This window comes from Leptonychotes weddellii, unplaced genomic scaffold, assembly GCF_054177405.1.
Source record: "Leptonychotes weddellii isolate Sample4059 unplaced genomic scaffold, ASM5417740v2 HiC_scaffold_987, whole genome shotgun sequence".
Classification (NCBI taxonomy): Eukaryota; Metazoa; Chordata; class Mammalia; order Carnivora; family Phocidae; genus Leptonychotes; species Leptonychotes weddellii.
This window is the reverse complement of record NW_028071026.1, coordinates 1-9,076: the sequence shown is the minus strand read 5'-3', so window position 1 is coordinate 9,076 and position 9,076 is coordinate 1. Positions and strand designations below refer to the sequence as shown.

The window sequence follows — 9,076 nt, the reverse complement described above, 5'->3', positions numbered from 1 at the left end:
CAACCCTCAGTTTGTTTCCCAGAGTCAAGAGTCTCTCATGGTTTGGCTTCTTCTCTGACTTCTTCCCATTCAGTTTTTCCGCCCTTCCCCTATGATCCTTTGAGCTATTTCTTATATTCCACAAATGAATGAAACCATATGATAATCGTCTTTCTATGATTGACTTATTTCACTTAGCATAATACCCTCTAGTTCCATCCATGTTGATGTAAATGGCAGGTATTCATCTTTTCTGATGGCTGAGTAATATTGCACTATATATATGCACCACATCTTTTTTATCCATTCATCTGTTGAAGGACATCTCAGCTCCTTCCACAGTTTGGCTATATAAATTTGATTTTAAAATATGTGCCAGACCTCTATACTGAAAATTACAAAATGTTGATGAGAGAAATTAAGAAAGACCTAAATAAATGGAAGGATATATCTTGTTTATGGGTCAGAAGACTCATTATTTTTAAGCCATCAATTCTTCCCAAATTATTCCATAGATACAATGCAATCCCAATCAAAATCCCAGCAAGGTTTCTTTTGTTTTTGTTTTTTTTTTAATAAAATGTGGCAAGCTGATTCTCAAATTTATGTGTAAATGAAAAGGATATAGAATTGTGAAAATAATTTTGACAATGAAGAACAAAGTTGGTGGACTTATAGTGAGCAACTTGAATTCAAGATTTACTATAAAGTTACAGAAATCTAGACATTATGGTATTGGCAAAAGATGGATGTATAGATCAGTTGAAAAAAATAACGAGTTTAGAAATGGGCCCACACATATACGACTGGTTCATTTTCAACAAAATTGTCACAACAATTCAATAGAGAAAGAATAATACTTTTCAACAAATGGTGCTGTGTCACCTGGATATCCACATGGAAAAGAGTGAAGTTGAACTGCGACTTCATATCATACTCTAACTCAAAACAGATTATAGACTTCAATGTAAGACCTAAAGGTATAAAACTCCTAGAAAACATAGGAGAAAATCACAGTGACCTTGGATGAGGCATAGATTTCTTAAATAGAACACAAAGAGCGAAAGTATAAAAAATACATAAAAATGACTTCATCAAAATTTAAAAATTTACTCTTCGAATACACTTTTAAGAGAATTAAAACACAAGCTACACTCTGAAAGAAAATATCTGCCAATTATATGTCTGATAAAAGAGGACTTATATCCTCTGTGTATGTGTGTTGTATTCTCAAAACTCAAAAATAAGAAAATAACCCAATTGAAAACAGGCAAAATATTTGAACTGACACTTCACCAAAGAAGATATTTAAGATGGTAAACAAATACATGAAAAGATGCTTAACATCATTAGTCATAAGGGAAATACAAATTAAAGCCCAATGTGATGCCACTACACAACTATTAAAATATTTAACATTTTAAAAAAATGACCATGGCAGCAACCTGTTGGTAAGGATCTGGAAAAACTTGAACTCTTAGCTCTAGTTGCACAACAGCTGGGAATGTAAAATAGTGCAATCACTCTGGAAGTTCTTCAAATAGTTAAACATGGAGTTACAATGACCCAGCAACCCAAAAGAAATGAATGTAATAGTAAATAGTAAAAAACTAGAAAAAAAACCAAGTGTCCATCAATATGTAAATGGATAAACACAGCCATACCAAAAAATGGTACTCAACAATAAAAAGGATTGAACTATTGATATATGAAACAACTTGGACGAATCTCAAAAGTATTGTGATATGTAAAAGAAGCCAGACTAAAAAAAGACCCACTTTTTATTCCATTTATATAAAATTCTAGGAAATGCAAACTAATCTGTAGTGACAGAAAGAAGAGCAATGGTTGCTGGTGGATAGGGAGAGGATTTCTGAGGATGATAGAAATGCTCATTATCTTGAATATGGTGATGGCTTCATGATTTTATATATATATATATATATCTCAGAATGTGTACTTTATGTAATCGGCTGTTTATTGTATGCCAATTTTACCTCAAGAAAGCTGTTTAAAAATATAGTAACATTTTCCTACTTTTTAAAAGAGCTATATATTTTCACAATTGAAAAATTAGAAAACAGAAAAGTAAAGCAAAAAATATCTTCACAATTCCAATCACTTGGAGACAAGTATTTTTACCTTGGTATGTATTCCTCCAGATTTATATATATAAATAAATATATAAATTGTATCTTTAATTAAATATATATAAATTCATAAAAATATATGTGAATATATGTATATATGTGTATATATACATATAGTATATATATACATATACATTATATATAGTAATAGTTTTGTCAAAGACAGTATATATAGTACATACCACTTATAATATGCTTTTTAAAATTTATTCATGTCTCAGAGACCTTTCCATGTTAATAAAATTCAATACTACCTCCCCAATTGATAAAATGGAATAAAGGGAGGAAGGAAGGCAGAGAAACAGGGAGGGAGGGAGAATGAACAAACAACTGATACATGCAGCAACATGGATGAATCTCAAAATAATTATATTGAGTAAAAGAAGCCAGAGCCTACAAAATATACATACTGTATGACTCCAGCTATGTAAAACTCTTGGAAAATACAAACTAATCTATAGTGACAGAAAGCATATTAGTGGTTACCTGGGAGTGGGGAGGGGCAGGGAATGAGGTGGGAGAGAGGAATTATAGAGACATAAGGAAACTTTTGAGGGTGAGAGATATGTCCATTATTTTGATTGCAGCGATAGTTTCATGAGTGTGTACACATCAAAACTCAACTAACATAGCATAATAAAAATAAAATAAAATAAAAAAATAAGCTGTATGCAAAAAAAATTGCAAGTATTCCTGTGGTGGACAATAAACATATTGATACTAAAAAAAATAGAAATAAATTTTAAAAATTTCAGTTAGTTAACATACAGTATAATATTAGTTTCATAGTTAACATATAGTTAACATATAACATAACATATATAACATATAACATAACTAACATAGTTAGTTAACATACAGTATAATAGTAGGTAAAAAATAACTCATCAACTCATCATTGTACACTTGAAATGTGTGTGGTTTATTGTATGTTAATTGTACCTCAATAAAGTTTTAAGAATTCGTAGACGGGGAAAATGGAGTCTCAGAGAGGATACAAATAACTCAAGGAAACACAGTGGGTCCATTGCTAAGCCAAGACTAAAACCCCCTTCTTTGGACTCCTAATCTAGTACTCCTTCCACCATACCACAATGTCTGACAGGTCTCCAGTGATCTGTCCAACCACCAGGAAAGAGCAGAAGTCAGATGGCTAATTTTCTACACTCTGCTTTCAGGAAGCATCAGAGCCTTTGTAGAACCAGAACAAGAAAACAAATGCCAAAACGATGAACCTCCTTCCTGCCCTGAGCCTGAAACTGGATAGGGCCCTGCCCTCAACTTTGAGGACACTTTTGAACTAAGAAGGTGGCCAGTTTGGGTAACTACTTCTAGTGGGCAACCCAAGGAGACAGGTGGTCACTCTATCTCTAGAAGTGGCTCTCCCCACACTTGCAGTCCAGCATTAGGAAGGAAACCTTGGGTGTCTAGCCTGAGACAAATGACAAACTAATCAATTCAAGGACTGGCTGCCAGAATCAATAAGGTTTTGATCCTCAGAGCTGAAAGGAACACTAATGTTGATTTCACAGTTAGGGGCCTCCTGCTCTGGCTTCATAAAGTGCCGTAGCCAAAATCCCACTCTTGAAATTCGACCATGTTCCTGCCTCTAAACAGGAACCTTCTTATAATCCCTAGCACCCCTGCTTTCCTTGTCAGAGCAGAGGGATGGAGGTAGAGAAGAAAAGGGCAGAGTGAAGGACTGGGAAAACATGGTCTGACCTCACTTTTCACTCTAAAATGCTTTTTCCGGGGATACTGACCCTTTCTGTTAAGTGTTTTCTGTGATAGATGGGGAAAATGATGGAAAGAGCAGAGGAAGGAAATTAAAAGTTCTTGGAGGCCAGAGGATATTGCAGTGGTTGGCAATTGGCAGAGAGAAATTTCCTTAAGCCTCAGCTTGATCATTCTGGAAGCAGGTTGGGACCTATACCACCACAAGAAGGTTCTGGGATGGATTAGTCTTTCAAAAATGTATAGGTTAAAAGTGTAAGCTCTGCAGTCAGAAAGACATGGGTTTAAGAACAAGATCTTCTACATGCTGTTTGCCCTAGAGCAACTTACTTCACATCTCTAAGCCTCAGTTTTCTCATCTGAAAAATGGATACTATAAAAATACCAACTAAATGTTTGTTTTGTGAAGATTAAATAAGGTCATATAAGAGACCTGGCATGTAGAAATTAAATATTGTCCTGGGGAATGCAGATGAGGACAGTCACTCCTCTCAAGCTGCTACTGAAGGAAACCCTACACCCACAGACATGCAGCCCTCCTTAACTAGCCCAGTTTTGTTGAATGACCATTATGCAACAATATGTCTTTGTGTGCAGAAGTTAGTAATTGTTCAGAGCAGTGAGTTCTCATGGTACCCCACAGGTTCCAACACACCCCAAAACCTGACCAGGAAGGCTGACCATTGGCAACTAGAGCCAGACCTCTAGTAGGGCAAATGTGAAGTTCAGTCTGGGTCTGGGCTGGGCACTGGCTACTTATCTGATAGGTGCCTCTACAGTAGGGGTGGCAGAGAGATGGAGATCAAGGTTTCAAATCCCCTCTTCTAATTCAGTCTGCCAGGAGGAGCAAATCATCATGAATGCACGATGGGTCAGTGGGAGGAGAAGGCAATAGACACTCATGCCAGCACTGAGCAAGCCAGAGCCCATAGACTCAAACCCCTTGGCAGCAAGGGGGAAGGTCCCAACACCTTTGTCTTTTATTTCAATCCCACCTCACCTTTTAAGAGTCCTTTTATCTTCCAAAGCCCTTTTCCAGCACTTACCTCATTAGATTCTCACAGCAACTGTGTAAAATAGGTTAGCAAATGTCCTCCCCCAGGTCTTCCTTTTCTTCATAGTAGTAGTTGTAGTAATAACTGACATACTATGTTAAATTCTTTATGTATATTATCTATGTTATCTCATTTAATCCTTATAACAATCTCATAAAGTAAATACAATTAGTGTCCCCATTTACATTCCCTCAAATAAGTAAACAAACCAAGAGGGATTTGGTGATTGGACTAGGTCACAGCTAGTAAGTGGTAGAGCTGGGATGCCAACCCAGGTCTGTCTGACATTAAAGCCCTTGCTCTTGGCTACTAGGCTATACATACCCATTTTGCAAAGGAAGAAAATGAAGCCAGAGAGCTTGAGTGGCATGCCTTAGGATGCAAAGCAAGCTGGTACCAGAAGGAGGCCTTTGGGCCTCTGACCCTCAGTCTAGTGTTCTTTCCCTTATTTCCATCACTGGCATGACTTCCCACCCATTACTACTATATCCAAGTGCCCTGTGGTCACCATGCACTTGGAATGCCAGAGATCAGATAAACATGCTGTCTTCCAGCAAGTCCAGAGTTTAATCTTTCATTATTTATGATACCTGCTCTATAGGTGAGGTAACCAAGGTGCAAAGAAGGCAAACAGCTTACCCCAGCTTCCCTGCTGTACCAGGAGCAGAGAAATTCCTCGAAGTTCTTAACTCTCAAGTCTGGGCTTGTTTCACTTGAATACCTATGCATGTGCCCACAGGCAGCAAAGAAAAGCGCTATGGGTCAAAAGAAAATCAAACAAAAGAAACCCAGTATACTCCCTGTCTTTTAAAAATTGGGTCGGTGGAACCCTCAGGACAGGGACAAAGGGAGCTCAGAAAGAAGTGAGGTGGCTGAAAAGAAGGTCAGGGGCCTGTAGGGATAGGACAAGATAATTTGGGTAGAAGCATATAGAAGGCAATGTCAGGGTCTTGAAGGCACAGTGTGTCTTTTTGTGGAAGCTATGTAGTGTCCCTGAAGGGAGTGAGGAGAGAGCAGGAATACAAGCAGAGTTGTAAACACATTTCTACTCTTGTTGGTGTTCAGCCATGAAACAAGGGAGGCTGTCCAGTGATCCCAAATGCCAGTCTGGTGACCACCTAGGTAATTCAAGGGCACTGCCAAGTTTGGGGAGTTCTGGATTGGTTCAACTAGTATCGTACATTGTCAGGGTCCATTGTGGGATGTAGGGAAAGCAGGAGGAAGAGGTCAGAAGGACCATTAGGCTAGAACTCTCATTCAGAAAAGGTCTCCAGTAAAGACCTTATTAATACGGTAATTATCTTGTGAATGGTATGTGTTGCATTTTATGTGAATGATATGTGTTAAAGTGTTTAGTTGTTAAAGGTAAGTATTTTAAAAGTACCACAATTTCTGATAGCATATTTTGACTTCTTTTTTTTCATTTAAAAATACCCAGAAAGCCTCACAAAACAGATGTGTCCTGAGCCTTTCTCCAACTTTGAGTGTGGAGAATTTTGAATGACAGGGTCATGAAAAGGACCTGGATCTTTAGGTACTGGAGAGACCATACATGGTTCAAGTGGAATGTTAGAAAGATAACAGTGGTTATTGTGCCCATAAGGCGTGAAGGCAGGATTAGAAGCCACCACTGAGGAGGCTCGTGTCCAAGTTTTTTAGGGAGGGTAGGAGAGAGCCTGGACTGGGGACCTGCCAACGGGAGCAGACTTAAATTTGAACCACATACACAAGAGTTTGGAATAACAACACTTAGTGCTCATCTAAACCAATATCCTCATTTTATGCATGGAGAAACTGAGGCCCAGAGAGATTAAAGTGTATCACCCAAAATCAGTAATCTGTAAGTGCCAGAGCCTAAAGTAATGCATGATATTTTTCTAGTACAGGAAGACTTGAGATGCTAAAAAGAGACAAGACTCTTCCTGGAGAGGGGGGAAGAGAGACCTGAGAAGGACTCCAAAACTTTAAGTATGTACCTGCATCTCAGATAGTACTTGGACACAGGACCTGAAGATGTTCCTTGGACCCTCCCTCCCTGGAGGATGGACAAGATTTCGGGAAAACTTCAAAGAAAGTGACTAAGGCCTTACCCTCAGGTCTAAGGCTGGAGTGTATAGAAGACACCAAGGGCTCTTTCCATGCAGTGGGCCAGGGGCTGGTCTGAGCTCTGGCTAAGGATACCTGCCTGGTTAGTTTTGGTGGAGCAGCAGGTATCAGTAAAAGCCAGGCTGTCCAGCTCCTATTGCAGCCTATTCCATTCTTCTATGTGGGTGGCATTCCCCAAGGGGCAAGGTTGGGGCAGGGTGAACAAGCTAGCAAACACCAAGGTGAAGAAGAGCAGGAGCTGTTTGTTGAGACATGTGCTTTTTGGAGGAGGTGGCCCCCATGCCAAGACAAACTCCTTCAGAAATAAATCTTGTACACAAAAGACTAATTATGGGTTTGGAGTTTAAGGTTTAGTAGAAGAGAATTGGCTCTGTCCAGGATGAGCTTTTGCAGTCTTCAGTGCCAGGCTGCAGAAGGGGAACATGAGAGGGCAGAATGGGAAGTGGGTGTCTCTGGTACCCCTCAGCAGTCTCCTCTGGCTAGGAAGTGATATTTATCTAGGGGGAGATAGTTCTACAAAGTTGGTTTCCTGGGAACTAAACCCAAAGGGAGCTGAAGCAGAGATGGGGCCCACCAGAGATGACAGCAGCAGCATTGGGTTCTTGCCCCTTGCCCTCCTTGTTCACAGGGCTAGAGCTGCACCTTTTCCAACCACCCTACTCAACTGGCTTGTGCTATTGTCATCAGCTGCCCCTAAAAGTGTTCTTCTCCACTAGGCCTGGGGATCATATCCCTCTGCCCCCTCCTACACTGAGCTGCTTGCTCTTTGCCTTGTTTTCCCAGCTCAGGTTAATACACCTCCCAAAGGGCATAAGTTGAAGTCAAACATCTGTTCCGTACATAGCCCCAGGCCTCTCTTGTGAGAGTTTGGTCTGGAGACACTAAACAATAGTCTTGACAATTGAGTGCACATCCCTAGCCTCATCAATTACCTTCTATATACGTTCAGTCAAGTAACAAAATACCTTCTAAATAATTTTCTTACACTGTAAAATGAAGGTAATAGTACTCATAAAGTTATTGTAAAGATAATATAAAATAATGCATACAAAGTAAAATTAATGGCATTTAAATAGGGGGAGAACATAATTTATCATCCAAATCATGCCAATCTATACAGGGAATTTTACGTCCAATAATTAAAGTGGGACAATATTCATAAACTGGGACTTCCAGTTACTCAATTTATAAAGTTTACCTATTATTAAGAAACCTGAGTTTCAGTTCTGCAATTGATTGCCATGGAGCTTTGAGTAAATGACTTCCCTTCTCTGAAACTCAGTCTATCTGAGAAATAGACTACATAAGGTACAAGGGATAGGCTCAGAATTACACTGAGGTCGATAATTGTTTCTTAGAGATCCATCAGAATTGTGCATTCTATTCCATAACATAACTGTGCAATAAGCACTGCATTAAATTACTAATAACTGGGTGAAATAGAGGTTTACAGCATTCTGATACCTGGGACGAAGGCAAGTGCTCTATGTTATCTAGGCCTTGGATCCCAGCTCTTAGTAAGAAGTGGCTGGATATCACCACACCTGTGCTTCTCTATGATTCAAAGTCTGACATGGGTGGAACTCAGTATGGGGGAGAGAAGGAATATGAAGCCTTGGGCCCCAAAGGAATGGAGGCTCACTGTTTTCCATGGGCACAGGTCCCACACCAGGGACAGTGGCAAAGAGAGAGCACCTACACATGGATGGAGAGGCCCAAGGGACAAGAGGGCCCTTCCTTTTCTGTACCAAGAAAGCATACAGCTTCTTAATAGCTCAGCACTTACAAAACAGCCTGGAAACAAAAAGACTCAGAGCAGACAAGGCATTTCCTTACCTTTTTCCATGAAAGTATCACTTAAACCTCTCTACATGTCACTGAGCTCCATAAATATAGAATCCACAAGACACTTTCCATACCTTCCCTCTCCCCTCCTTGCTTCTTGTGTCACTTCCCACCACACACATAGCAGAAGAGCAGCAAGGATGGAGAAAAGGGGCAGCCTTGCTCCGTGCCCTTGCTCAGTGCCTTTTATATTAATTGTCAAGATCA

The 9,076-nt window shown here is 39.5% G+C and overlaps 1 long non-coding RNA gene across 1 annotated transcript; it reads left to right on the top strand.

Annotated features, from left to right (window-relative positions):
• Positions 1-2,293: 2,293 nt before the first annotated feature.
• LOC145720077 (uncharacterized) lies at positions 2,294-8,485 on the top strand. The gene is made up of 2 exons (XR_014142795.1): positions 2,294-6,452; positions 6,800-8,485. It is a non-coding gene; the product is annotated as an uncharacterized LOC145720077 (long non-coding RNA).
• The last annotated feature ends 591 nt before the right edge of the window (positions 8,486-9,076 follow it).